This window comes from Bufo bufo, chromosome 6 (genome assembly GCF_905171765.1).
Source record: "Bufo bufo chromosome 6, aBufBuf1.1, whole genome shotgun sequence".
Classification (NCBI taxonomy): domain Eukaryota; kingdom Metazoa; phylum Chordata; class Amphibia; order Anura; family Bufonidae; genus Bufo; species Bufo bufo.
The window spans coordinates 337,919,958-337,944,687 of NC_053394.1; positions in this window are offsets into that span (position 1 = coordinate 337,919,958).

A 24,730-nucleotide genomic window follows, 5' to 3' on the forward strand; every position below is an offset into this window, starting at 1 on the left:
ACTAATATTGTTTTGCCTTGGGGTTTTTTAAATATATGAGTAAATTCAGAGTATTTTCCTGTATACATACTCAGCCGTAACCTTCATATTTTCATGTGTAGGCATTATCATAATCTTTCATATATTATGTTATACATTGGTATGTTAACATATTTTTCTCTACAGTGTTATTGTTTTCTCAGGCATGCCTCTCAACCTTGGACCTTGGTGCAGAAGCTTGCCAGGAAACCAGCAGTCCTCTCATTTGGCTTTCCTACAATATTTATCTCATGGATATGAGCCTCCCTTATCATCATGATATGGTGACTTTTTGTCTTGCCGACCACAGATGCACTTACCATTATGTGAATATCTATAGTTCTCAGTGCTTATGGCTTCATGGTTATGTCTAAACATCTGCAAAGTGTCGAGAATCTACCATGGCCCAGTGTTGTCACTGTTTGTGTGGCATCTTAGTTTGTACCTCTGTAAACACAATTCCACTTTTACTACAGCACTGATTGACTTGAAAATGTATCGAAGGCAGGGCTGGCATCAGCACCAGTCAAACCTGGACAAAAGCCTTGGATTTAAAGGGGTTTCTTCATCTCAGACATTGGAGGCATATCGCTAGGCATGTCCCAACTCTGGGACCCACTCCTGTCTACAGAACGGGCACGCCACCAGACGATGATTGGAGGGAACAGCGCCTGTGCTTGTACACCAAATGAAAAAGTGCCAGCGTCTCTGGTGACCATGACCGTAGGAGCTTACATAGGTATGAATGTGCGGCAGCTTCTATCCCGGGCACCTCTTTTCTGTGCTGCAGTGGTGGCCATAACCCCTGGAAACGAGCTGTGTATAATGCAATGAAAAAATTAATCCAGCCAGCAAAGGAAGCAATATGGAGAATCACAATACCTTAGTAAGTGCCTTGTATTAACTTTCTCTACATGAGAAATGCAATTTGCTGGAGTGACACAACCCCTTTAACTTTATGGTCATGGTAAAATAGCACAAAGACATTGTATAAAAGGAACACCTCTCACTCCCACTCTCTGCCACATAGAAAGACATCAGTATTATAAATGGTACATGGTAAAAAGGGGAACTATTATAAATTTGTGATTTATAACCCAGGAGTTTGGGGTCTTCTACACGGATAATCAGGAATGAGCTAAACTTGTCGGCTAATCAGAACTTGTACATGAGCAAACAGGGCATGTGCATTTGACATAATGTAAAGTGTATGGTGGATGAATGATCTTAGTAATGATTGTTCATTCCCCCGTGCACTTTCCATCAGGCTGTATACAAAGCTCCTCAAACGAGATGTTTTATCAACAATCTGTACTCATTATGGCCTCACATCGGACCATGTAAAAGGTCCCTTACACCACTGAGTATAAATATAGTAAGGGGTCGCTCTCTCTCAGGGTGTCGCAGTCACAGACTTCTCCACTGACAATGGGGTTCAAGTCCAAAAGGTGCTTTATTTTGGCACTTCAGCACCATCATACACATAAACATCGAAAATAAATACCTGCCCGTCTGGGCTCTACCTAATACACGTGTTGTCTCTACCTCACCTATAGAGCGCTGTTCACACATGGGATTAGATCCGGCTTCCTCAGCCATATACGGTCCAGCAGCCTCCAGGCTGTGACCACACCAGCACCCTTGGGGGGAGATGGTCCAGAAGTCCTCCTGACTCTGACCGTGCGACCCTCTTTCCGTAGGCGTCGCTGGGCCCCCACCCAAACTTCAGGTTTTACAAAGCCTCGTGGCCCCTCAGCCCTTCTGGCTGAGACCACACAGTCCCCTCTCTCTCAGGCTTCCTCAGCCTTTTTTCCCTCAAGTCATACACAGAGGGTTATTTTATCCCTCCGTGATTACAGCAGCAGGTCTCACCTGCGATCACCCCTGGCAGAAGACAATACATGTAGTGGAAGGTTGTGGACTGGCAGATCCCACTACCAAACCTGTCCCCTAGTCCACATGAAATCCAGCCCAGAACAACATCTAGACAAAACTGTCTCAGCAAACTACATTTTGCTGAAACCACTGCAGCTTTCTGGATTTCAGTTTTCTCACCCAGCTGAGGTATCTGGGTGGGATAATCACGCCTCCCAGCACTTGTACTGTACACATCACCACAAAAAAAATAAAAAATAAAAATATATATATATATTTACATACATACTGGGTTTACAGATGTGAGTGTGTCTTTTATCACATTACTTGTAAGTACAATGTGTATGTCACCATGTAAATCTGAACAGGGATAATCACCGCACTCCCCACTGTGTTAAGTTTCCTCTCTAATAAATGCAGGCTGTTCTCACCCGGCCAATTTATCCTTGTCCCCTCTGCTAAAGTGACGTTCCTGTCCCAGGGATAACAAGCCAACTTCTACATCTCACACTTAAATGTCATTTGTTCTGTGCAGTAACTGGCTGCGGATCAGCGATCCTACACAGACCCAATTATATTAACCTGTGTGGGACTGCGTCTTAATGACACCATATTAACAAGAGAGGAGGCTTGGCTGACTGGCCTTTCCTTTTTTAAATTTAACCCTTTCTTTCAGCACATAACAGGCTTGAAAGGAGTATAAGATGTCCTAGCTCTAGATCATTAAAGAGAGTGGAACCTTAAGGTGACAAAGAACGGCATTTGTAATTTAACTTTTGGTGCTCTTTTGTGTTCTACATAGGTAGGCGGTAGACATGCGTATCAGTATACCAATAATTATATTTTTATATATATATATATATATATATATATATTTGTGTGTGTGAGAGATTTTCACACAAGTTCTAAAAGTCGATAAACATAACAAATGAGTCAAAAATATTAAAATGTTACACTTGGTTATTTATTTATTGAGGAAAATGATCCAATATCACATGTTTGTGAGCAGTAAAAGTACATGAACCTTTACGTTCAGTATCTGGTGTGACCCACTTATGCAGCAATAACTACAAGTAAACGTTTCAGGTAATAGTTGATTAGTCCTGCACATCGGCTTGGAGGAACTTTAGCCCATTCTTCCATACAAAACATATTCAGCTCTGTTATGTTGTTGGGTTTTCTCCCATGAACTGCTCGCTTCCGCTCCTTTCACAACATATTGGATTAAGGTCAGGACTTTGACATGGCCATTCCAAAACTTTCACTTTATTCTTATTTCACTATTCTTTTATAGAACAACATGTGAGCTTAGGGTCTTGCTGCATCTGTCCTCAAGGTTCAACTAAAGGACAGATGTCCTGACATTTTCTTTTAAATTTGCTGGTATAATTTAGAAATTATTTGGGGTCATTTATCAAAATGGTGTACATCTGTCTTAGTTGCCCATAGTACATTTAGGTTCCACCTATCATTTTCCAAAGGGGCTTTCAAAAAGGAAAGGTGGAATCTGATTGGTTGCTATGGGCATCTAACCCAGTTCTACTTTACACCAGTTTGATAAATGACCCCAATTGATCTGTAAATGATCACAAGCTGTTCTGGCCCAGATACAGCAAAACAGGCCCAAACCAGAACACTATTACCACCATGTCTCACAGATAGGATGAGTTTTTTTTATGTTGGAATGCAGTGTTTTCCTTTTTCCAGACCTAATGGTTCTCATATAAGCCAAAATTCTATTTTGGTCTCATCAATTCACAAAACATTATTCCAATAGCCTTCTGGCTTGTCCAGGTGATCTTTAGCAAACTGCAGATGGACAGCAATGTTTTTTTTGGAGATCAGCAGCTTTCTCCTTGCAATCCTGCCATGCACCCTATTGTTATTCAGTGTCCTCCTGATAGTGGACTCATGAACAATAACATTAGCTAAAGTGAGATATGCCTTCAGCTGCTAAGAGGTTACTTTGGGTTCGTTTGTAACCTTGCAAATTATTACATAACCTTGCTCTTGGCCTGATCTTTGTTGGTTAACCAATCTTAGGGAGAGTAATAATGGTCCACCATTTCTACACAATTTATCTGACTGTGGATTGGTGGAGTCAGAACTGTTTATAGATGGTTTTCTAATCTTTTCCAGCCTTATGAGTATCAACAACTCTTCTTCTGAGGTCCTCAGAAACCTACTTTTTCTTGCCATAATACACTTCCACAAACGTTTTGTGAAGATCAGACTTTGATAGATCCCTATTCTTTAAATAAAACAGGTCGCCCACTCACACTTGATTGGCATCCCATTGTACACCAATCAGCCATAACATGATAGATAAGGCAATGAGTGAACAGTCAGTTCTTGAAGTTAATGTGTTAAAAGCAGAAAAATAGGCAAACGTATGGATTTGACTTTCACAAGGGCCAAATTGTGATGTCTAGATGACCAAAAGGAAGAGAAGGTACCAAAATGCACTATGAGAACAAGGCAAGCCAGCAGAGGCAGAGTGATGCTCTGGGCAATGTTCTGCTGGAAAAACTTGGGGTCCTGGCATTCATGTACAGTAGATGCTACTTTGACACGTACCACCTACCTAAACTTTTAATGGACCAGGTTCAACAATTCATGGCAGCAGTGTTTTTTAATCATAGTGGCCTCTTATAGTGGTAGCTTACAGCTGGCTAATGCAGCGTACCCCATTGCATGTCAGTGGTGTCTGTTGGGCTTTAGTGGTATCCCCTGTGTGACAGATTCATTATTGGGGTTTCTGTTACAAGCTGAAACCATTCCACAAGTGTGGACAGAGCACCCTCTAGGTGGAAAATCCTATGGTTATATCCAAAATTTCTTCCTATCCCACTACTCTGGCCAAATTTAAAATCTGGGAGAGGGGGGGGGGGGGGGTTGCTTATGAAATCATAGCCTGGAAACCCTATTCTGGTTTGTGAGTCCACCTAAAACCTAACTCTTGGCAACACAACTGAAGCCTAGATTTTCTGTTGCCATAAAATGATGAACTCCCTTTTATTCTCGACCACTTAACTAGTGCAAATGTCTTTGGGTCATCTCTTTTTTTACTTACATAGATGGCCCTGTTTCTCATTATCTTAACATTTCCCATCTGAGAACTCACCAGACTATTGGCCATAGTCCACACCAACTATTTTCAGTTACCTTCATTTTCCTAAAATTAAAATTACCACTAACGGTATAGGTACATAGTCCTTATATTTCCACTGTACATTCAGTTGCAGATTTTGCAACAGATTCATGGCAAATCTGCTGCCAAGCCCACATATAGATTTCACAGCAATATTTTTATTTGCATATTTCACCCCTCAGTTTGAAAGTAGGGATATCTACATTTAAAATCTCCTAAATTAATTGACATGCTGCTGATTTTAAAATCTGCACCATATGTCAATTTATACTTGGTCAGTTTCCACAGCTGTAAATCTGTGTAATACACTACCTGGAGATTAACATCTTAAGGAATGAAATTGCTTATATACTGTACATTGATACAGGGTAAATACAATGCGTTCATTTCTCAGTAGGAATTATCTAGGCCATGCTAAACTAAGCTGGATAAACCTATTAATTAATATTTAATGAAGAAGTTCCTCATGAGAATTAAACTGCAGATTTCATTTATCAGAACTATTATCTATGCACTTGAATACTCTTTAGACATAAGACGGAATGGAATGTGAGGTATTTTGTTTGGGATATTGTAGTGCTCACGTCTACTTTCTGCTGACCAGCTTTTCTAGCCTGTGTCCTATTCAGTGAATGGCAGGAGGGAATGAGTGCTCCTCAAGGAGATCTTCTGTACTGCCTCAGCAGGATGCTGCTCCTGCAACACACTCATAGTGGTGATCAATGTGTCTGTGGGGTTGGAGACTTTCAGGAGATGAAGTTAATCATTGACCAGATAAACTACAGTCTCTTCTTCTTCTACATCCACCTCCTCAAACATCAATCAGGAGATTGACCATGAGTAGGTGGACAGTCCTTATGTGGTCTGACATGGAATACTTTCATGGGTACAACCCATACTCATGTTGTGAAGTCTTCTCAGGAAATGTACTCGTTCAGCTGGTCCATGGTATTTTATGTAGAACCAACCTATTGTGTGAGCCTTTGGTGTTTCCACTGTAATAAAATTATACCATTTTCTCATACATTCTGATAACAATTATAGGATGATTACCACTTATTTGTCCATCTACATCTAGAAAATTACATACGGTGGAAGTTATGTGAAACATTTTACGCTCTGCAGGCCAGAGCCAGGTTCAGTCATTATAAAAAGTCTACTGTCGACAAACTTCAATGGGGTTAAAGTTGTTTTAAGTTGACAAGGAAAGGCTAGTCCACATGAAACAGGCTGGATTTATCTTCCGGAATATTCTCTCCTTCCATGTGAGTTCTCTCATTCCCGGAACCACGATCAAAACTACAACTTATTAGCTGAACACACACATTTTCAAAACCATTCTCTAAAACTTCCAGGCTAAACCTACTAGCGTAAGATAGTCTTCCCTGGGCAAAGAGTCTTCCGTCCCTTCAGATAAAAACCTCAAAGGTGAGTGAAATTTATAGGGATGAGACGCTTGCTATAAATATATGCCGAGTTCAGACGTCAGCCAAACATCAGAAGTGGTAATTAAATTCTCCCTCGCTTATGCCAGGCATCCTGTGTACTGCAGGCATTGCACAGCTTACTTACAAAAGAATGTGTATCAAAGAGAATTTTATTCTTATTTTTGTGTGTTGGGGGGACATGGGGGGGGGGGCAAATCTGTAATGTTCTGGAGGCAGACATAGCTGTCAGATGTTGGACCTGCTTCTTATGGAATAAATTCTGCTATTTACATAACATTTCTTATGCAGAAAGGCCTGTGCCGATGGAGTCTTGTTACTTCCGTACAGCCACCTCTGAGGTCGGATATTGGCAATTAGAAAGTACTAGACATGAGCTCTGTGTATGATATTTTTTGAATGTCGTTTTTCAGACTGTCCAAAAAGTCAGCATTTGGCATTTGTAGGCCACAGGGATTTATAACAAGCTAGAACTTTTCAGCGTAGGTGCACATATTATCTATATCATTTAAACTTTCTGTTAACCTACTTTTGAGGCACCACATGCTTGTCTTCTACCTCTTTAGGACCGTTCCCTTTTAAGATCAGTCCCTTAACAGACTATAGGGGACCATTATTTTGACCGGTGATTTAGATGCCGGTCTTAATCCCACTGTGCTGCCGGAGGATGCGACAAAAGTTATGTTGAGGCGTGGCCGCTACATAACTTTAATGCTTGCTACTGCCAGCTTCATAGTTTAAGGTAATTTTCCACTTCAAAAACCGGCATGGAAAATGATGAACGAGATGGTTCTTATGGCCCACCCTTTTCCCCACCCATGCCACGGCCCTTTTTTGGGTGTGTATGGGGAAAAGTCGCAGATTCTGCTAAAAAACACCTTTGCGGCGAAATCTGCGACATAAATACACCAAAAAGTGGCATAAAAATGTTAATAAATGACCCCATATGTTTATTACTCTGAATTATCTTAAATGCAAAATACCATTTGCAATGTGTTTATTTAAAAAATATTTTTGTATGTTTCTCCTATGCAGACCTATGTGTATCCATGGTAACAGTCTACAAACAAGCCACACATGTCGTCAGATCTTACAGTCCGACTACATCCCCTCTTCTTGTTAGCCTACAGACAGCAAAAAGAGGGGTAAGATGTAGGAGGGGTGTGGATAGGGGTGTGCTGGGTAAACTGGATCCAGCAACAAGACTTAATAAAAACATTTAAAAAATACACCATATGGAGAAAAGTATTGAGACACACCTCTTTATCATTGAATTGTGGTATTTCATTTAGTCCCATTACCAAAGGTGTATAAAATCCAGTTGCTAGTCATGCAGCCTGCCTTTGCAAACATTTGTGAAGGAATAGGTCATCTCACTGAGTCCCAGAGTGGTACTGTAATAGGATGCCACAGTTGCCACAAGTCAATGCATAACATTTCTTCCCTCCTAGATATTCCATGATCAACTGTGAGTAATATTATTGCAAAGCGAATGTGTTTAGGCATCACAGCAACTCAGCCACGAAGTGGAGACCACGAGAAGTTACACAGCGGGGTTGCGGAGTGCGTAGTACATAAGTCGCCAACACTCTGCTGACTCAATAACTGCAGAGCTCCAAACCTCCTCTGGCATAAACATTAGCACAAAAACTGTGCTCTGCCGAGAGTCTTATGACATGGCTTTCCATGGCCGAGCAGCCGCATGCAAGACTTACATCACCAAGCGTTGGATACAGTAGTGTAAAGCACACCACCCCGGACTCTGGAGCAGGCTCTGTGGAGCGATGAATCCCACTACTCTATCTGGCAATCTGATGGACGAGTCTGAGTTTGGCGAATTCCAGGAGAATGTTACCTGCCTGACTGCATTGTGCCAACTGTAAAGTTTGGAGGAGGAGTGATGATGCTATGGAGTTGTTTTCAGTTGTTGACCTAGGCCCCTTAGTCCAGTGATGGGAAATCTTCATCCTTTAGCATACCAAGACGTTTTGGACAACATTGTGAGGGTGGTTTGAGGAAGGCCCTTTTCCTTTCCAGCATGAGTGTCCCCAATGCACAAAGCAAGGTCCAAGACATGATGAGGTGGGCTTGGTGTGGAAGAACTTGACTGGGCGTACAGAGTCCGGACCTCAACCCCATTGAACACTTTTGGGATGAACTACAGTGAAGATTGCGAGCCAGGTCCTCTAGTCCAACATCAGCGTCTGACCTCACCAAGGCTTTTCTGGATAAATTGGCAAACATTCCCAGACACACTACAAAATTTTGTTGAAAGCTTTCCCAGAATAGTGAAAGCTGTTTTAGCTGTAAAATGGGGACTAACTCCATATTAATGCCTATGGATTTAGAATGGCATGCCATAAAAGCTCTGGTAGGTGTAATATGTAGGTGTCCCAATACTTTTGTCAATATAGTGTATTTTGGCAACAGATTAACTTTGAAGGTTAAGGTTAGAAAAAATTAATCATACCCAGCAGGAGCAGAACCACTTTGCTGACTGGGCTCCTGAACTACAAATCCCTGTGTATACATCTGTATGCATTACTTTGTGGAGGAGGAACTCCAAATAGCATCCTTTTGAATGAAGGCCTAGCTCTGTCTCTGGAAGAGATGGAACAGAGAAACACGTGATTGCATGTTTATTCAAGAATCATCGGTCTGCATGGGAGCTGTGTACACAAAATGGTAGAAATGCTATTGTCACCATGTGACCAAGTCATAAGTAAAAGACGTTGTGCTCCTGAGTGAAAGCAACTTGTGATATTTGATATATAGATAATTAAAGGTTTTGGCCCCTTAAATTATCCTAACTTGGGACCAGTGTTCCGTCTAAGACTTGGCAGCTGCTGAGCGGGGTCGGCTAAGAGCTGGGCACAGCACCATCAGGTGGGCGATAGGAAAACCTAAGATAATTGTCACATCAAAGAGCATACAGGGTAACCCCTGCACAATTACGTACAATACAGTATAATCCCTGCACCATGCTGTGTAATATACAGTATAATTCCTACACCATGCCATACAGAATGCATTATAATCTCTGCCACATGCCGTACAATATACAGTATAATTTATACACCATGCTGTACAATATAACCCCTACACCATGCAATACGATGTACATTATAATCCATACACCATACCGTAAAATATACAGTATAATCCATACACCATGCTGTACAGTATACATTATAATCCCTGCACCATGACGTACAATATACATTATAATCCATACACCATGCCGTACAATATACACAATAACCCTGCAGTGTAGGTGTTATACTGTATATTGTACAGCATGGTGTCTGAACTATACTGTATATTGTACAGCATGGTGTATGAACTATACTGTATATTGTATGGCATGGTGTATGAACTATACTCTATATTGTACGCCGTGGTGTATGAACTATACTATATATTGAACACCATGGTGTATGGATTATAATGTATACTGTACAGCATGGTGCAGGGATTATAATGTATATTGTACGGCATGGTGCATGGATTATAATGTACATTGTATAGCATGGTGTAGGGGTTATACTGTATATTGTATGGCATGGTGCAGGGATTATAATGTATATTGTACAGCAAATGTATGTAGGTTAAACCATGCCGGACAATATAACCCCTGCGCCATGCTGTACAATAAACAGTATAACCCCTACACAGTGTAGCGGTATACTGTATATTGTGTGGCACAGTGTATGCTATATGTGTATAACATAAAAATATTTCACATGAAAATTTACAATTACTTGGCTTGGCCCTTGGGGATCTCGGACGCCACTTCAACACTTTGGCTGGGGGGCTAGGTCTAAGAACATGCCGTCTCCTCCTCTTTTCCCCTCTTGTGCCTCGCTGCACATGTTCTCCTCTTCCAGTAGCAGCAGCGCATGAGGAAGGAGGCTAGGCCAGCTTGGAGCGCCGCACAGCAACTTCCTGACACTGGATAACGTCAGGACATTAAGGGAACTGTGGACAGTATCGTGGGTGCCTGTTCCGAGTTCTAGGGCCACCTACTACAGCAATGCACACAGTGGAAATTGTGTGCGTTGCCAGGGTGGGCTTCCCCAGAGTACAGAACAGGCATACACCATTACATGAAGTCCGGGCTGCAGCGGTCCTGAACTGAGGCATAAAGAGGGCTGCAGAGGTTCTGAACCGAGGCATAAAGGAAGCTTACAGGGAACACTGCTTGGGACCCACTCCTTTCTAGAGAACGAGGCCCCCGAAGTGAACGAGAACACACTGCACATGTGTGGCGTGCTCTCTATTTATTGCTATTGGAGTTCTGAAAGTAGATGAGTGAGCACGCTTTAATATTTTCAGAAGTCCTGTAGTGGTGAATGGTGAGGGCACTGTGCAAGCGCGGCCACTTATCCATTCACCACTATGGGACTTTCGGAAATGTGCCGAGCCAGTGCTTGTCTATTTCCGGAACGCCTATAAGTCTCGAACAGAGGGTGGCCGAACATGCTCTTCTGGAGATAGGAGCATGTCCTGGACGTGGGACCTTCACCTATCTAACACTAATAGCATACCCTAGCAATATGCCATCAATGTCCTAGGTGGGAAGAGATTATAATGATTAATCCTGGACACATGCTCGAAATATGTGGAGTGGACTGTATGGAGCACTGATAGAATTGTTGCTTGATACATTTTTCTAGTGCAGGATCTGATTCCATGGGTCAAACGTCTCTCCATCTGATCTGATGCATCTTCTGTTCCCTATGAGGATACTGTAAGAGTCGCCATGTGATGGCTGGTGGTGTGCTTCAAATCTATGCCGCACAAGGTAGCACTCTAATGAACTTGCCCTCTAGTGGCCCTTCCAGCAGTTAGTGCATAGCATTATTAATGAGGGCCTTAGAAGCGAATCCTTCAGTCACAAGATGTTTTACATCCCTGTCTCTTACGATGAGTTATTCTCCAGCAAATAAATGAATAATCTGCTTCTCACAGTGTGAATAACTCAGTATTTAATTGATCACGTAGTTTGGCTTGAATGGGAAGAATTGATTGTGCTGTGAATGGTTCCTTTTATCCCAGTAATGCACTTTCTAATCAATGGCTAGAAGTGATGCGAATGGGGAGACTGCTATATATATATATGAGTGCAGCATTCTGCAGGACAGATAGAGATGTACAGTATGGCGCTAATTTATATCTGCACATTTAATAATAAAATATACAAGTACAATAGAAGAGATTTATACAGTCATATATGTATACAGTATAGTAATGGACCTGACAAGGAGCTCAGTAAATCTTACCGCACATAAGTTATGCATAAAACTTATTGTCTCATTATAACCGTGTAAATGTTACTTTATAAATTTATAATGTGTAAGAATAATTTCCTAATGATAAGTGTCTACACTGTAGAAGCCTACTAAACATTGGCCACCACTAAGGCTAATAGGAGTAGATTAAGGGCTAAGATCCCATGCACACAGCTGTATTTTTCTTCTGTGTGCTATCTGAAATTTTACCCATCCATTTCTATGGGGCCATACCCACATCCGTATTATTTGCGGATCCATGTGGCCATTCCACAAATTATAGAGCATGGCACATTCTTGCCCATATTGCGAATGAGAATAGCCCTTTGTATTGATGGGAATGAGAAAAATTTGGAATGCACACCAAAGTTGTCTGTATTTTGCGGACTGAAATACAGACATCTGTGTGCGTGAGGCCGTACTGACACATCAGTGATTCATGTCCATGTGCTGTCCATATTCTCCACACAGATCTATTAAATTCTATGGGGGTCATTTATTATACTCAAATACGACTAAATTAGGCGTATTTCAGGCGCAGATGGCGGTACAATGGTCAGTTGCGACGCTCTCTGCAACCCGCAGGGAGGGGGATGGGCTGGTAGGCCCGTCTCATTTACCAATTTCTATGGGTTTTAGGCGTAAAAAAAGGTCTAAATGTAGGACAGCTGGGAAGCTTTCCTACATTTAGAACTGGTGCTGGATGCGCCGAAGTTATGGAGAGGCCAGCTCCTCTTCATAACTTCGGCGGATCCTCCTCCAGCTATGGGGCTTTATTAAGACCGTCATCTAAAATGCTGGTGTTCATAAATGTGACCCTATATATCTGTTCAGACCAGGTGTGGATTAAATGGCCCAAAGGCCCTGGGCTGTTCCTCAAGCTTGAGCCCCAACAAGTAAAAAATAAATCGTATTCTGTAGTTTACCCTCTCAAGGCCTATTAAAAAAAAGAAAAATTTAGATGGACATTACATTCAGAATAGAGCATTACACACCTATTACATCCAGTGATGTCCCCTTTAATGTAAAAGTTCTCCATTGTAAGCAGACCACCATGATGACATCTTTCAAACACGTCTCTGCAGAGTTTGCCACATAGACATCGTAGATTCCTCATTCTTTCATAATCCTACCCACCCTGGTGCTCCAACAGTATTTTTCCTGCTTCCATCCCCAATACTGTGCCCACTGTGCTCCCTAATGCCCCCAAACACTATACTGCAGAAATAATAGTACCATACAGATAACGCCTTCCCCGCTGCTTTCTTCCTTAAAATTACCTGTGCTTCATTGCTTCATCTAATTTGCATTGAAGGGACAAAGTAATCACAACTGCTCATACCTTTCACTTGAATGGGACGATCAATTGTAATTACACTGCGCAGCCTCTACAAGCACAGGTAATTCTGCGGAGGAATCAGCACTCACATGAGCACCGCTACCTGTTATTGGTGTCAGGAGTCAGACCTCCTCCAATCTGGTATTGATGACCTATCCTGAGGATAGATTATCAATATTACAGCACTGCACAACCCCTTTAAGTAAAGCAAGTGCTCCTCAAATGCATATTGACCCAAATAAAGTGAACCATGGCAATAGTCGTTGTTAGTTGGCACCATGCCTTTTCCTATACAAAAGGACCCAGATCACTCTACGTGTGCCGCTGCACAAAACGTATTCCTAAATATTCCAAATTTTTTGTTCCACACATGTCCTGAAACGTAATACTCAGCGCCTGTGCCACTTACAACTTACAACTACATTTTTTTGTCTTCTGGACACCAATGGCCCTATATTGGTCCTGGTATCTACAGTGGTTCTTGAAGTCCTTTTGCTGCAGAAGAACACCCTTTGTGGTGGTAACAGCTAATATACCCTAGGGAAAACTCTGTAAGGTTCTCAATGTCTTAAAAGTGTTTCCAAGACTTTGAAACTGATGACCTATCCTTAGGAAAGGTCATTAGTATCTGATCGGTGGTGATTGGACACCTGGGACCACCGCCGATCAGCTGTTTTGCCTTCACGCAGCTTACCAAGCACAGCGCAGTACATTATATAGCTGCTGTGCTGGGCATCGCACTCAGCCCAGTTCATTTCAATAAGGTTGGGCGGTGTCTAGGCCATGTTCTAAAGTCTCGGAAAAACCCTTTAAAGTTATTTGACATGACTTTCCAATAATCAAAGAATGATGATTATTGAGTGCTGTAATGCCTCTGCTGGAGGTTGAGCACATATAGATATATGTGAATAATTTCATACTTTTTCATCATAAACTATTAAAGGCAATGGGAAAGTCCATAACAATCTTGAAAATACGTCACACTTGAAATATCCTGGGCAGCAAACCTCTGAAAAGGAGCTATTTTTCACCTTCTAATAACATTCCCCTCACATCTTAATAAATGCATGTTTGTTGACTTGTGTAAGCATTGCTGCAAATAGATGGGATCCACTGCACGGAGAGGGTACAGGAAGCATATGCTCTGTGAATAATGACTCTCCACTGCATAAGAAGGACGCAATTCATAATAATCCCTTGCTTTTCTCATTTTGCAGTCTACAAGGGCGATTAATCAATTTGCTGGTGTTCTGTCACCCGCAACAAATTTGCTAGAGCCGAGACAAATTTATTGCTTCATGATAAAAGAACTTGTTTAGAGGGAAAATAAATGAAATGGATTGCCGTGGTATTTGAATGGGATGTTCACATGTAGGGGGCAGGCGGAGGTGCCTATCCCCTATTATTACCCTTGTGCTTTGAGAGTAGTTCAAGGAGAGACTGAAATTCCTTCTCTTATTATTATTTTGGTGAAATTGAATCATCAAGGAATAAAAGATTTTTAACCCATTTTTTTTCAGCAAAATTATTGTATTCAAGTTGTGACTCAAGTTGTGATGTCAGCAAAGGGGGCAACCATGAGAATTAACAGCAAGGGGTCCTATCAGGCTGTGGTTCCATAAGATCCACTCTTTCTTATAAACCACCAAGGGTATGCATACCATAGAAGCAGCCCATGTGGTTGTCTATAGGGGTTCTTTGAGAGGTGGGTCCAGTTCTGTTTGTTCCCCGTTGTCTAATGGGTGGCGAGAACCTGTATAGGACTTCCCTCTACAGAGGAACTGTAGAGTTAGCAAAAAAAAAGAGGCAATGAGCCCTAGTGTAATGGAAAAGGTCTGTAGGGGGGAACAAAGATCACACTTTTTGTCCTAGGTGGCAAAGAGTCCATTTTGATCTTTGCATGCTACTAAAAACCACTGCACAATTCGAGTGAAGTACCTTGGGACAACCAGAGATAATGGTGGTACAGAACAGGTGCATATCCTCTTTTAACTGAATTGTAAACTACAGTTTTTTGGCACATACAGCCTGAAGATTATAGGTAGTCAACTCATAAACGTGATCAACTTCAGCAGAATATGTTCTCTGCAAGTCCTCACGGACTCTCTTGTGGTTGTCCCACTGGAGCATTAAATGGTAATCTAGTAGGACAGTCCAAGCCTCATGATATATCAAGGGTTTATACAGTATAGCACAGAGGCAGGGTACTATGGAGAGAGAGGGGTCATACACGCTCCATTTGGTTAGAACAGGTCCAACTCAGTGTATACCCTATCTTGTTAAGGTTGAGATCATGAGTTAATAACTGTAGAAGGAAAGCCCAGTTTTTATTTCAGCTATAGGATCACTGGTCCTCTATATAGGTCTTTCTTCAAATTTTTAATTGCATGCTGAATGTTTTTTTTTTTTATTGCATGCTGTGGGAGAGAACGGAAGTTAAAGTGTTAACTTTGAGCGGTACATTGAGTCATTAAGGTCAAATCATACGATTGAGCTGTTTTATCAAGCCAGGTTAACGTAGGTTTACGAAACCTTCCGCCGCAGTGGTGGAAATACCGTCCCTTGTATCTGGACATCATTTTTTGTTGTGGGTGAGGTTCAATCTGCTGACATGCTGGAAAGATGAGAAAGAAATCAAACTGCTTGAGACTTTATCTCAATATCGCCTTTTGTGTTCTCTCGCTTCTTTTCCTCATGAGTAACTCGTGAGGGCCACAACAGATCACAATCTCCGATAGGTATCTCGCTCACATATGCTCCATAACCACACGGACGACAGAGGAATCAAGGTCAACATTGCATCAATGGGGAGATGTATATCAACATTAAGCAGGTTTGATCAATCAGTTCTGGTTAATAAGACCTAATTTCTGTTTCCTGATGAAGTGTTCTTTGTCAGGTCTATTATCAATCCTTGTGGTTAGGATAGTAACCGTTGTAATTCTTTCTGATTGCTCTCGAAAAAATTTTTTTTGTGTTTGCTCCATTTCTTTTTGGGTATGGTAGAAATTCATCTAACACAATGAAACAAAGCTAATGTACATTGTGTGTTCTAACATTATTGTCCTTATGATATAATGACATGGCCCATTTGGTAAACTGAACATAGAATATGCTAAGGGAGCGTTACAGGCACAGGCTAGGGAGCCATAGGCACTCCATGTGCTGTCATACAGTGCTTGGTTATTCTCCCCAAATGCTTCTAGAGAAGTAAAGCTCTGTTGTATACCATTCAAAATTATTTCTGTCGTATTCTATATAACTCCTACGTAAAAACATCCATATGCCCCAGTATGAAATCAGAGATAAATCAATGGGTGCCCCATTATAGCTCAGCAAAAATTTGAGTTGGTTTGGAGCTGTAATATTTCAATGTATATGAGGCAAAGTTGGAGGACAAACACTGTTCAACTTGGCTTTTTACCTGAATATTACAATCTATTATACAAAGACCCTATCCGTCCCACATAATGCATATAGTGAGGAACAGAAGTATTTGAACACCCTTCGACTTTGCAAGTTCTCCCACTTAGAAATCATGGAGGGGTCTGAAATTTACATTGTAGGTGCATTCTCATTCTGAGAGACAGAATAAAAAATAAAAGAAATCAGGAAATGACATTGTATGATTTTTAAAGAATTTATTTGTCTTGTACTGCTGAACATAAGTATTTGAACACCTGAGAAAATCAGTGTTAATATTTGGTACAGAAGCCTTTGTTTGCAATTACAGAGGTCAAACGTTTCCTGTAGTTCTTGACCAGGTTTGCACACACTGCAACAGGGATCTTGGCCCACTCCTCCACACAGATCTCCTCTAGATCTGCCAGTTTTCAGGGCTGTCGCTGAGCAACACAGAGTTTCAGCTCCTTTCCAAGATGTTCTATTGGATTTAGGTCTGGAGACAGGATAGGCCACTCCAGAACCATGATATGTTTCTTACAGAGCCACTCCCTGGTTATCCTGGCTGTGTGCTTCAGGTCGTTGTCATGTTGGAAGACCCAGCCACGACCCATCTTCAATGCTCTGACTGAGGGAAGGAGGTTGTTGCTCAAAATCTCACAATACATGGCCCGTTCATCCTCTCTTAATACAGTGCAGTCGTCCTGTCCCCTTCGCAGAAAAGCATCCCCAAAGCATGATGTTACCACCCTCATGCTTCACAGTAGGGATTGTGTTCTTGGGATGCAGCTCATCCTTCTTTTTCCTCCAAACACAAGTGTTTAGACCAAAAAGTTCTACTTTGGTCTCATCTGACCACATGACTTTCTCCCATGCCTCCTCTGGATCATCCAGATGGTCATTGGCGAACTTCAGATGGGCCTGGACATGTAATGACTTGAGCAGGGGAACCTTCCGTGCAATGTATGATTTGAAACCATGACTGCATAGTGTTCTACCGACAGTGACCTTTGAAACTGGTCCCAGCTCTCTTCATGTGATTGACCAGCTCCTCCCTTGTAGTTATGGGCTGATTCCTCACCTTTCTTATCATCAGTGATACCCCACGAGCTGAGATCTAGCATGGAGCCCACAGCAGAGGGAGACTGACAGTCATCTTTAGCCTCTTCCATTTTCTAACAATTGCTCCAACAGTTGATCTATTTTCACCAAGCTGCTTGGCAATTGCCCCGTAGCCCTTTCCAGCCTTGTGGAGGTCCACAATTTTGTCTCTGGTGTCTTTTGACAGCTCTTTGGTCTTGCCCATGGTAGTAGTTGGCGAACTGACTGACTGTGGGGTGGACAGGTGTCTTTAAAGAGCTCAGACAGGTGTTACTAAGTTAGATTAATGAGTGGAGTAGAGGTGGACTTTTTAAAGGCACAGTAACAGGTCTTTGAGAGCCAGAATTCTTGCTGTTTCTCAGGTGTTCAAATACTTATGTTCAGCAGTGCAAGACAAATAAATTCTTTAAAAATCATACAATGTGATTTCCTGATTTTTATTTTTTATTCTGTCTCTCAGCGTGGGAATGCACTTACAATGTGAATTTCAGACCCCTCCATCATTTCTAAGTGGGAGAACTTGCAAAATCGCAGGATATTCAAATACTTCTGTTCCTCACTGTACATTACTACATCCTTCACAATATATAGCAATTACTATTTTAGTGTTATGTACAAGTAAAGGAGTCAGTTCAAAATGTCTGGAGAAGAACTATTTTCCACATTTGGCGGTGGCGCAGATTGACATCATTATATAGGGATAAAGCACATAGTGATGTCACAGTACAGAGATAAAACAATGATGGAATAAAGGGATAATCAGCTCAGTAATGTTACTACAACACTAAAAAAATATATGTACAGTGATGTCACCCGCAGGAATAAGGCACATCTGATGTCACAGTACAGGAATATTGTAGGGAATCACAGCACAAGAAAAATGTAAAAAGTAACGCAGCGCAGAAGGAACAATAGAAATAGAAGAAGTAACCTTGAGGCTCCATAGTAAAACTTAGAATGGGGTTGTATAAAATTTTCCATGGCATATTATATACTTTTTATCACTAACCGCAAATTATGTCTGAGTGTAAATGGACCTCCTTAGTTGCCTGCTACCCTGGTAGTTACACCCATGCCCAAGACCAATAAGCAGTTTTGGCATTAAAAGCACAATGCTCTCATTTCGAGACATGCCAAAAATAAAAATGTCTGTGTGAAGGTTTACATACGATGTCCATACCTTAAAGGAGTTTTCTGAGAGCTAAATGCTAGGTCATCAACAGAGATGAGCAAAGTATTAAAAAATTAGATTCAGCTGCATCACCAAATTTTACAAAAATTATTTGCTTCCTGACTAATTACTTTGTCACAAAGCGCATATCTTTGTAAGTAGTGGGTGCAATACATCACTCCCAGTCATTGTACCCGTCAGATGCTATGAACATACATGATCGCAGTATCTAACAGCAATAATCGGGTGTAAAATAAAATTGAAGATCTGGCGTGAAATCTCGATCAAGATGTCGGCGGGCTGGCCTGTCGCCAGCAAATGAATGAGGTAAATATATGATTATTATTATTTTTTTACACAATTTCAGGGAAAACCGATTCACTACCATGAAGCATGAGGAAATTCGGCGTCGCGGTGAATCAAATTTTTCAGGGACTTCGATTCGCTCAACATTAGTCATCAATATCTGATTGGTGAGGAACTGACTCCTGGCATCCATGTTGATCAGCTGTTCGAAAAAGACCACGGAGTTCACACTGGAGTCATGGCTTCTGTTATTAGAGGAGTCATGACAAATCTGATGGATTTGCTCTACTGTACAACAGAGTCTGATGGCTCTCATGACTTATAATGGATCCATTACAGAGCAACAGAACATATCTTTTTACTGGAGATTTCCGGGAAAATTGGGTTTTACTTCATGCTCCACCTTCCAGCCCATTGAACAGATGCAATAAACAAGAATCTTCCATGGTAGAAGAAGCTTTTTCATTTTACAACAAGCATAAACATTGAGCCTTCATCACTGCCAGGCTTCATCTATGTGATCTTCTCACGTGTATCTATTTCATATCAGAAGATCACTCTTCTCCTTGGAAATCCCAACTTGTTGGAAGAGTCACTCAAAAACAAGGTGAGCACAACTTGTCAGCAAGCAGTTGTAATCTGTGGTGAAACCTGCCAGTAAGTGGCCAATTTCCCTGCAGCGCCATCACAGGGGAAACTAAAGGGGTTGGCCCAGAACTACAACCTATCCACCAGAGGTCCTCATTCCATTTGTTCCCCGTTTGAATGGAGCGGTGGAATATTATACCCATTAGCTATAGAACTGTTTATAGAAATGATGCTCCATTTCTCAGCTATCTCTAGCAGCCCCATAGAGTTTGACTGAATCAATAATATACAAGTTTAACCAATGGTCACTGCTCCATTCTCTCAGTTTCTCATGACTAGTGGGATCCTAGGTTTAGGACCCCCAAAGATCAGACACTTATCACCTATGTAGCTATTACAATCAAAGGGTTGTTTGTGTAGGGTTAGGGTTGTCTGTATAACGTAGGAGAAGCTTTCTACAGCAAGATATGCTTTTCATAATCCCTCTCCACTCTGGCCAATAGATAAAAATCCAGACTAGGGGACTCAACTCTACTACATCAGAATTCCCTAATGGAGTGTATGAAATAGTTTTTTTTTTTCAAATAGAAAATCCATTTAAAATGGTTTTCTGATAGTTTTAAACTGATAACTTATCCTCAGGATAGGCTATCAGTATCTGATTGGTGGGAGTCCGACTCTCAGCACCCCGATCAGCTGTTTGAAGAGGCTGTGGCGCTCCAGTGAGTGCTGCAACCTCCTTGCAAAGCGCTGTCCATTGGATCGCGGCTGAAGTGCCGTGGTCTCCTCAAACAGCTGATCGTCAGGAGTGTCAGGAATTGGACACCCAACCAATGACCTATTCTGTGGACATCATCAGTTTTAAATGGAGTCTGTCATCAGCGGCGACCGTTTTTAACCCTTTGCATCGCAGTGTAGCCCTCCTATTGTTATTTCTAAATATATCTTTATGTCCTGCTCCCTCTTTGTTTGATCCCTAAAATCAGGTTTTTATAATAAAGAAAAAGAGAGCCCAAGGGGCTGTACTTATCCCTAAAGGAGCCCTGCTCCTCCCCTTCTTCTCTCCATCTCCTAGCCTCAACATTATCATGATACTGCTTCAAATCGCACAGGCGCACATCTCCTTTACATGTGTGTCTGTGCCATTTGTGAACTTATTTGAGCATCGACTTCTTCAGCTGAACTGTGCCTGCGCCAGTACAGTGTCCAGTTAGTACAGCCCCTTGGGCTCTTTTATTCCGTATCGGCATACTTATAAAACCAGTTTTCAGGGGTCATAACAAGAGGGAGCAGGACATATAGACTCCCTTTAAACACTCGGACAACTTGAAACACCTAAAATTAGATGGGAGAGAATCATTGGACATCTTAAAGGGGTTGTCTCACTTCAGCAAGTGGCAGGGGTACAACACCAATGAGGCCAAGTGAGGCGATCGCTTCAGGCAGCACCAGGTGGGGCAAAAGAAGAGCAGCGGCATTGTGGCAAAGGGGTTGGTTAAGAAATTGGCATGGGGGCGAGGGGGGGCGCTGTTTCAGTTTTCGCCTCAGGCAGCAGAAAGGCTAGGTGCACCTCTAGCAAGTTGCTTTTATCATGTAGAGAAAGTTAATACAAGGCATTTACTAATGTATTTTTATTATCCATATTGCTTCCTTCCCTGGCTGGATTCATTTTTCCATCACAATATACACTGCTTGTTTCCATGGTTAAGACCACCCTGCAATCCATCAGTGGTGGTCGTGCTTGGATACTGTAGGAAAAAGCGCCAGCCTCTCTGCTGGCTGAGACTGTGGGTGCTCACATAGGCTGGTGCTTTTTCCTATAGTGTGCAAGCACGACCACTGCTGATGGATTGCAGGGTGGTCGTAACCATGGAAACAAGCAGTGCATAATGTGATGGAAAAATTAATCCAGCCAGAGAAGGAAGCAATATGGACAATCACAATACATTAGGAAGTGCCTTGTTTTAACTTTCTCTACATGATAAATGCTATTTACTGAAGTGAGACAAACCCTTTAAGCTAGTTCAGAATTCGCGTCCACACGGGATGGAAATGCTGTGGATTTTACTGACCGAATATGCAGCAGCAAAGTGGATGAAATTGAACAACTCTCATCCATGATTTTTAAATCCCCAGCATGAGGGTGCATTCACACGACCGTAAGGTGTTTTGCAGTCCGCAAATTGCGGTTCCACAAAACACGGATTTAGAGAATGCCTAAGAATAGGACATGCTCTATCTTTTTTGCGGGCCCACGGAACGGAACAATGGATGTGCTGTCCGCATCTTTTGTGGCCCCATTGAAATGAATGGGTCCGGACCCGTTCCGCTAATTTGCGGAATGGATGCGGATCCATTTATACAGTCGTGTGAATGCACCCTTACAATATCTGCAGCGAGTTTTCACTGTGGATTTCCCCTCCTTTTTTAGTGTAGAAGGGGTGAAATCTGCCACAAATCTGCTGCAAAATGTAGTTACACTGGCAGACTTTGCTGCGGATTTGCGGTGAAATTGAAGGGAAGATTTGAAGGATTGGAATTTTATCTCCACAAGTAAAAGCAAATTGTAATTTCCGACCAATGCTTCCGAAAAGACGTGATGGACTTGATATTTTTTGTTTTAACGATACTTGTATTAAATTCCCGACGGTCCTATTGCTTTAAATGCACATGACCCTTTTAACGTTTTGCCGCTGGGTGTTCTTTATAAAGAAATTGAATATAGGAGAGATGATTTGCACACTTGTCCGTCTCCTGCAGAGAAGGAATAAATCAACCCTGTTATTTCTAGAGCTGATCAATATTTTGACAAATGCGGATATTTACTCATGTTTACTTAAACCCCGACGTGTCCCACGCGGATTCGGGTAGCGCTCACTCCCCAGTCAAATGGACTCGCATTAACCTTCCAGCCACCTAATGTAACCTGGGCCGGACGGACAATCGATGCGCGGCGCTTTGGCGTTTATTGTAAACAGGGCGCATTAGATTGCAGCCTCCGAACATATTGTATGGATAAGCTGAAAATTCTGCCGCCCTCCCCCTGTGGAAAGTGAAGAAGAAGGAAGGAGGGAGAAATTTCCAGGACGGAGCCAAATGGAAAAAGCATATTAGGAGGATGTTATTCATTCATTACTGTCAATTCAATCACTAAAAGGCCCAATTAGAGATAAATCATGGGGATTACGTTACATTAGCTGAAGCTGCTTGGAGCGTGCATGCCTATTACAGGAGCAGAGCCAGGGTCTCCAGCAAATTTATTGGGGCTTCTAAATATCGAGAAGGTGTAAGAAAAGCATGGCGGCAGGTACAGGAAACTGTCTAAAGAAAATACCCCTAGCAACCAATCACAGCGCAGCTTTCATTTTTCATGAGCACTGTAAGAAAGGAAAGCTGTGCTGTGATTGGTTGCTATGGGAGACTTTTTTTCTATTCGTTTCAGAAATCTCCATTTGCTCTAAAATCACCAGTAAATATAATTCTGACGTTTTGAAAGGCGTTGTCCGGTTTCATAATAATGATGACCTATCCGTAGGATAGGTAATCGCTATCAAATCAGTGGGGGTGGAACTCCAAGCACCCCCTCTAATGAGCTGTTAGAAGGGGCATGGCGCTTGTGAGGGGAAGTGGTAATTGCACTGCATTGCTGATACAATCTAGACGGCATGCGCAAAAACATTGACAAAGACGCAGCCCTTGAACGAGTGTCTTTACTCCTTCAAACAGCTGATCGGCGGGGCTGCCAGACCCCCACTGATATCGAGGACCTATCCTGAGGAAACTGGACAACCTCTTAAAAAATTCTGTACAGTCATATATAGTTATATCCATTTCTGGGAAAGTTGGGTAATAATCTAAATGACTACCACTACAACTACTGCAAACGTTGCATGCCATATCTGAAAAATCTGAAATATCCCCCATCCCACCCCAAGTTGCTCCCAAGTTCTGGGTGTATCTGCTACCTCTGCTCCCCATTATAGATGCACCCCTGCTTCAGCCAGTATCCAAGACTCTGGAAACTTATGTAGGGGACAGGAGCAGGGTAATGAAATGCTGCATAAAGAGTCATATTCAGGGTCCATTCACACGTCAGTATTTTTACCTTTCCAGATAAACCTTTTTTTTGCGGATCCGTTTTTCAGTACAACCTTCCGTTTTTTTTTACTAAAGTGCTTCCGAATCCGTTCCGTTTTTCCGTTATTCCGTTTTTTTTCCCATCCAATTTCCTGTCAACGGATCCGCAAAATCGGATGACATACAGATGGTTTTGTGCATGTCATCCGCATTTATGCGGATCCATTGACTTGAATGGACAACGGACCCAAAAAACGGACAGAAAGTAGAACAAGCTTAATTTTTTTTCTGGATCCGCATACTCGATAATAGGAAAACGGAACGGATTCCGTGATTCGGACAGCACTATGATTGGTGTCCGCATTTTTGCAGAGGCAATTGAAATTAATGGATCCGAAAAAACGTTCCGATTTAAATGGAAGTGTTATAACGGACGTGTGAATGGACCCTTAATGTGAGGATGTACGGCAGGAACTGATTCAGCATTTTTGTTCAAGAGTCTGGATCCCTGGGTGACGCCCCCTGTGGCGACAGGAATGGTGATCATTGTGTCTTATGGAAACACAGAAAACAAAGAAACAGCTACATAAAATAAACCCACCTGACATAGGACTCATAATTGGCCTTCATAAGGGTTCTTTCAATCAGTTATGTCCCTGTTGTCCCCCCCCCCCTGAAAAAAAACCTTTAAAAAGCCTGATTTGATCACTTGTTTTTGTAGCATTTTTGGGGCTTTTTTTTCTCCTTCATAGCGTGTTTTAACACCTTGCATTTATTGATGGCGTTTCCTGCATGCTTGATGTTTTTAGATTAAAGTATGTCCCTTTTGGTGTCACTTTTTTCAAGCATTGTTGAAAAACGAACAAAAAAAATAAATAAAAAAAAAACAATGGAGATCATTGGAGAAAAACAATGAGGGAGAAAAACTAATTAAAAATCTTTTTGTGTCTATGGAGATCTAGGTGT